Raw genomic sequence first — 6,646 nt, 5'->3', positions numbered from 1 at the left:
TTCATCTCGTTCTAAATATTTTATTTAGACGGTAAAAATTTATTTTGTCATTTTTAGATTTTTATTTTATTTTCTAGGATTTATCTAAGTTTCGGCGGATTTTATTTTTTTTAAGTTTCAGCGCCCGACTGGGCCGAAGCCCAGCCGAGCCGGCCCAACCGCCCCGTGCCTCGTCTCCGACCTGGAGACTGCGAGCGTCGCCGCCGCTAGCCGAGTTCGGCCGGGACTCCTCCTCCCCGCGCCGCCTTGCCCCTCCCCCAAGCAGCCCCACCCCCTCCTTAAATACCCCGCCCCGGACCCCCTCCACCACCACCCTAGCCGCCAAACCTGCCGCCCCGCGCACCCCGCCGCCGCAGCCCCACCTCGCCGGAGGTATACGCCGCCACCGCCGCCGTTCGGTTTATTCTAAAAACCGATCCGTTTTTTTTAAACCCTAGTTCATTTTTTTAGATCGGTTCGCCGGTTTTCTCGGTTTAGTTTATATAGCGGACGTTCATCCATACATTCGTTTAACGAATGGTTTTTGCTCGTTAGTTACAGACAACGAACGTTCGTTCGTTAGCTTGTTCATCAGTTTTCTTTTTCTCGGATTTTTCGCGATTATTTTCGATCGCGATTTCTGATCCGATTTTCGTTTCAGTTTATCTTTTCGCTCGTTTATCGGAATCAGGCGATTCAAGCGCCTAGATCTTCGTCTCGAAACCCTCTTTCTGTTTAATCAACTTGAACAAGATTTTGGTACTGTAAAATTTGACTTTAGTTCAGATTAGTAAACGGATCTTGTTTCTTTCGCAGTTTGAGTTTTGTTGCTCCGTTTGATTTGATTCTTTTTGCAAACTGGAGTTCTTAAGTTGAACTTTCTGGTCAATTATTCTTATTTGAGTTTTGCCAGTGCATCTTTGCTTGATTGCTTATGTATGCTATTGTTTGTTTGCGATAGAATTCTCGGAGTGCGAAGCGTGCTACTACGAGTCCCTAGGTTTTGTGGATCGTCGGCAAGGCAAGTAACACATTAATCATACTCTTTTCATACCAAGTTTTTTTGCATTAGTTCCAATCCTCAAACATTGCATGATTAGGATGTGATTAACATGTGGGTTGGGAAGTAGTTGATGAGGTAGAACCTATTGCCCTGTTATAATCAAACCTTGGGAGTTACTTCTACGTATTGCTTATATAGCTATGCTATGCTCGTAGACGTGGATTGGGTGAGTGAAATCCATGACAGATGTGAGATTGTTAATTAATGGTTCAACTTAAGGTGGCAACTTTAATACACATCTGGGTGGATTGCTTGTCGGGCACCTGGAGAATCCGGTGTTGTCCTAGGATATCCCGGAGTACCCGTGTGATCATCCTAAGGTCCGCCACCCAGGCTCAAAGGGAACTGAGATATTTTCATGCTAGAAACTTCCGTGTGCAGCCACAAGCTATTATGGGCTCTAGCATAGTTGAGTAAGTTGCATGAGCTCTTGAAGAGGTGGATCAGCAGGTAGAGGGATGTAGGTTTGGTATGGTCTACCCGGAGTAAAGAGTTAATGTTTCTGAAAGACTGTGTCTCGGTCATCCGTTTCTCAAACACCATGTAGTGCGAGAAATCCAACGGAGGCGGTCGAGTCTTGTGGGGAAAAGTGCGCAAACCTCTGCAAAGTGTAGAATATAATCATGGTTAGCCGTGTCCCCGGTTATGGACAATCTTGAGTATCTAGTACTTGGAGTATCCTAAGTATCTCATCACTCTAAATTAATATTGTTGGGTTGATAATTACTTTAATTGGGATTGAGTTGGAGGAACCTTCTCAATGATGTTTCAACTACCATGATAGTTAAAATAAACTTAGTCCTTTGTTGTAGGGAAAAATTGGCTTTTCGCAAAAACTATAACCATAGAGCTTTCCACCAGCCAAATATGCATGTAGTGATAGCATTATTTTGTTCTTGCTCTACTGTGTTATATTGCCAGCATATTCCATGTGCTGACCCGTTTTCGGGCTGCAACGTATTATATTGCAGACTTTTCAGACGAGGAGTAAGGTTCGTTAGGTCGTTGCCGTGCAGCTCAGCTATGTCGTTGGAGTTGATGGACTCACTTTATCTTCCAAGCCTTCCGCTATTATCGTATTAGATGGCCTTAAGCCATATTTATTGTAATAAGTTCTCTTTTGAGACATTCGATGTAATAAGTGTGTGATTGCTACTCTGTTATAAATCCTTCGAGTACTGTGTGTGTCAGCATTACCGATCCAGGGATGACACTGAAGCACAGAGACTTGACCGTTTGAGGTAGGGTCGCTACAGTTTGTTGGGATCCGATGAACTTTGACTTTTTGATCAGATCTATCTTTTTATCCATGAAAGTTTTTTTGAGTCTTCTTTTGATCTCTTATATGCATGATTGCTTATAGCCTCGTATTTCTTCTCCGATATTTGGGTTTTGTTTTGCCAACTTGATCTATTTATCTTGCAATGGGAAGAGGTGCTTTGTAATGGGTTCGATCTTACGGTGCTTGATCCCAGTGACAGAAGGGGAACTGACACGTATGTATCGTTGCTATTAAGGATAACAAGATGGGGTCTATTTCTACATAAATAGATCTTGTCTACATCATGTCATCGTTCTTATTGCATTACTCCATTTCTCTATGAACTTAATACACTAGATGCATGCTGGATAGCGGTCGATGTGTGGAGTAATAGTAGTAGATGCAGGCAGGAGTCGCCTACTAATCTTGGACGTGATGCCTATATAATGATCATTGTCTGCATATCATCATGATTATTTGAAGTTTTATCAATTGCCCAACAGTAACTCGTTTACCCACCGTTTGCTATTTTTCTCGAGAGAAGCCACTAGTGAAATCTACAGCCCCCGGGTCTCCTCTTTATTATATTTGCCTTTGCGATCTATTTTATTTGCTTTTATTTTCAGACCTATTAAACCAAAAATATAAAAATACCTTGCTGCAATTTATTTTATCTCGCATTCCCGCGAGATCTATCTATCAACTTGTTACAACTTTCTCACGTCCGTTTGCCAATTTTTGGCATCCTTACCCGAAAGGAATTGACAACCCCTTTAATACGTCGGGTTGCAAGTATTTGTTATTTGTGTGTAGGTGCTATTTATGTAGTGTTGCTTGGTTCTCCTACCGGTTCGATAACCTTTGTCTCATCACTAAGGGAAATACCTACCGTCGCTGTGCTGCATCATCCCTTCCTCTTTGGGGAAATACCGACGTGGTCTAGCAGACATCATTTGCACATAAGCGACTGCTCGCGTTTTCACACACCGGGAGCCGTGCTGCTGCTTTCATTAATGGATGTTTAACGCTGCAACCCACCCCTTCCCGTGCCATATATGCAGGCCCCGTCCCCTTTTGCTGCTCACCTCCACAACCTTATCTACCATCGACGCCACTGCAGCACAAACCCTAGCCCCCTCTCCCTCCTTCCCTTCCGCTTCCATGGCGTGGCCGCATAGCATCACTCTCTATGAAGCCGAGCTTCTCGCCATCCGCGACATCCCGACGCCATCGGACACGCGCCTGCTGGTGGGATGGGTTCTGAGTGCGGGGGGTCTTCTTGTGGTGCCTGCCCCCCCCCCCCCGTCGGTATGGTCGCCTTTGCGCCGTAGGTTTCAGGCATGTCTGATGCCGGAGGATCGGGCGGATCCAGGCTTCGATCCTAATGCCCCATTCTGGCCGCAGATCCTCGGCCAGGACTACGCCGCTCGGATCCAGCGGTTCTACAGCCCCAACCCGATGCCGCTTAAACATCATCGGGCGATGTGCCTTCTGGAATGGCCCGAGCTGCGATGAGTTCATTGCCGCGTGCCACTCGCAGGTTGCCGAAGAAGATTAGTTTCGGACTTGGGAGTAGGGGAGTAGGGCCACGCCGAAGTTGTCATTTATTTGAATAAAATATGTATGAATTCGCACGGAATATGTGTCCAAATCATTTGGAATGATTGTATTTTGAGTTGTTTTGCATGCATTTGGAATGACTTGTGATTTATGTGCGCAAATCATTTGGAATGATTGTATTTTTCTAGTTGGTTGCATGCACTTGGAATAACTCGTGATTTCTGAAAAAAATATAGAAAAAGAAAACAAGGCTCAAAAATTGAAATCCTTTTGCATGGAGGCCTCTTATGTGCAATGGCTTGTGGGGAAAACAATAAACTGACAATTGCTAAAAATAAAAAATTAATTTTCCATTTTCGTAGTGCCATACATGACTTTTTTGTGAAGCAAGTGCCATAAATAATAGTGTAAATAGTGTCCTTACAATTTTCACCTGAAGTATACCACATGGTATTCCAACTTCCAATTCTTCATGAATTTCCAAGTGATATTGCCATTTTCATTGATTTATTGAATTTCGGGCGACTTACATCAAGTAATTCAAATTTGAACTGCAAGTGTGCTCTAGTTTGGTCCAATAAATTCTTAAAAAAATCAGTTTCACCTTTCACATTATGAATGTAGGCAGTACCCCAAAGAAAATTCAAATTAGCAACCATTTTATATGATTATTCATCCATGCAATTTTGACATTAATCTGTGAAAAATTATAGAAAAAGGAAAAAAGGCTAAAAAATTAAAATCCTTTTGCTTGGGGGCCTCTTATGTGCAATGGCCCATGGGAAAAATGATAAACATACAATACCACAAGTAAAAAGTTAATTTTCTATTTTTCTAGTGCCATACATGACTTTTTTGTGTGAAGCAAGTACCCTAAATATTATTGTAAATATTGCCCTCATAATTTTCACCTAAAGTATACCACATGGGATTCCAGCTGCCAATTTTTCATGAATTTCCGAATGATATTGCCATTTCACATTGGTTTATTGAATTTCAGACGATTAACATCTAGTAATTCAAAGTTGAACTGCAAGTGTGTTGTAGTTTGGTCCAATAAATTCAAAAAAAAATCATTTTCACCTTCCACATTAGGAATGTAGGAAGTAACCACAAAAATACTCTAATTACCAATCATTCATATGATTAGTCATCCATGCAATTTTGTCAACACGTTGAAATAAATTATAGAAAATGAAAAAATGCTCAAAAGTTGAAATCCTTTTGCATGGAGGCCTCTCATGTGCAATGGCTTGTGGGAAAAATGATAAACTAACAATACCACAAACTTGATTTTTTTTACAAAATTGACCTATCTCATATGAAGATCAACGACTTTCAACTAAGATGACCATACCCATGAGCATCTTCATGGCATAGTAGATGATAACATGACCATTTTTGGAACTAACAAGGGTGTTATAATTGTGAGCAATAAGTCCGCAAAAAGACTGAAGATTTGGTTAATAAAAAGTTGATTTTTCACTTTTCTAGTGCCATACATGACCTTTTTGTGAAGCAAGTGCCATAAATAATACTGTAAATAGTGCCCTTACAATTTTCACCTGAAGTATACCACATGGGGTTCCAGGTGCCAATTTTTCATGAATTTCCGAGTGATATTGCCATTTTTCATTGATTTATTGAATTTTGGGGGATTTACATCAAGTAATTCAAATTTGAAACACATGTGTGCTCTAGTTTGGTCCAATAAATTCCGAAAAAATATTCACATTAGGAATGTAGGTAGTACCCACAAATAAAAATCTAATTCCCAACCATTTTATACGATTAGTCATCCATGCAATTTTGACAACGCATTGAAATAAATTATAAAAAATGAAAAATACTCAAAAATTGAAATCCTTTTGCATGGATGTCTCTCATGTGCATTGGCTTGTGGGAAATATGATAACTGACAATACCACAAACTTGAAAAAGAACTTCATAAAACTGACCTATCTCATATGAAGATCAATGACTTTCAACTAAGATGACCATACCCATGAGCATTTTCATAGCATAGTAGATGATAAACATGACCATTTTTGGAACTAACAAGGGTGTTATCATTGTGAGCAATATCCACAACAAGATTGAAGATTTGGTTAATCCAAAGTTAATTTTCCATTTTTCTAGTGCCATACATGACTTTTTCGTGAAGGAAGTGCCATAAATAATACTATAAACAATGACCTTACAATTTTCACCTGAAGTATACCACATGGGGTTCCAGGTGCCAATTTTTCATGAATTTCTTAGTTATATTGCCATTTTTCATTGATTTATCGAATTTCAGGCGATTTATACCAAGTAATTCAAATTTGAACTGCAAGTGTGCTCTAATTTGGTCCAATAAATTCTGAAAAATTATTTTCCCCTTCCACATTAGGAATGTAGGCAATACCCACAAAGAAAACTCTAATTCCCAACCATTTTATATGATTAGTCATCCATGCAACTTTGACAACACATTGAAATAAATTATAGAAAATGAAAAAATACTCAAAAATTGAAATCATTTTGCATGGAGGCCTCTCATGTGCAATGGCTTGTGGGAAAAAATGACAAACTGACAATACCATAAACTTGAAAAAAAACTTCACAAAACTGACCTATCTCATATGAAGATCAATAACTTTCAAATAAGATGACCATACCCATGAGCATCTTCATGGCATAGTAGATGATAACATGAGCATTTTTTGAACTAACAAGGGTGTTCCATCATGAGCAATAATTTCATAAGAAGATTGAATATTTGGAACTAATAAGGGTGTTAC

The sequence above is a fragment of the Triticum aestivum genome, chromosome 6D (assembly GCF_018294505.1).
Source record: "Triticum aestivum cultivar Chinese Spring chromosome 6D, IWGSC CS RefSeq v2.1, whole genome shotgun sequence".
Classification (NCBI taxonomy): domain Eukaryota; kingdom Viridiplantae; phylum Streptophyta; class Magnoliopsida; order Poales; family Poaceae; genus Triticum; species Triticum aestivum.
The sequence above is the reverse complement of the archived record's forward strand: the minus strand, read 5'-3'. Positions refer to the sequence as shown.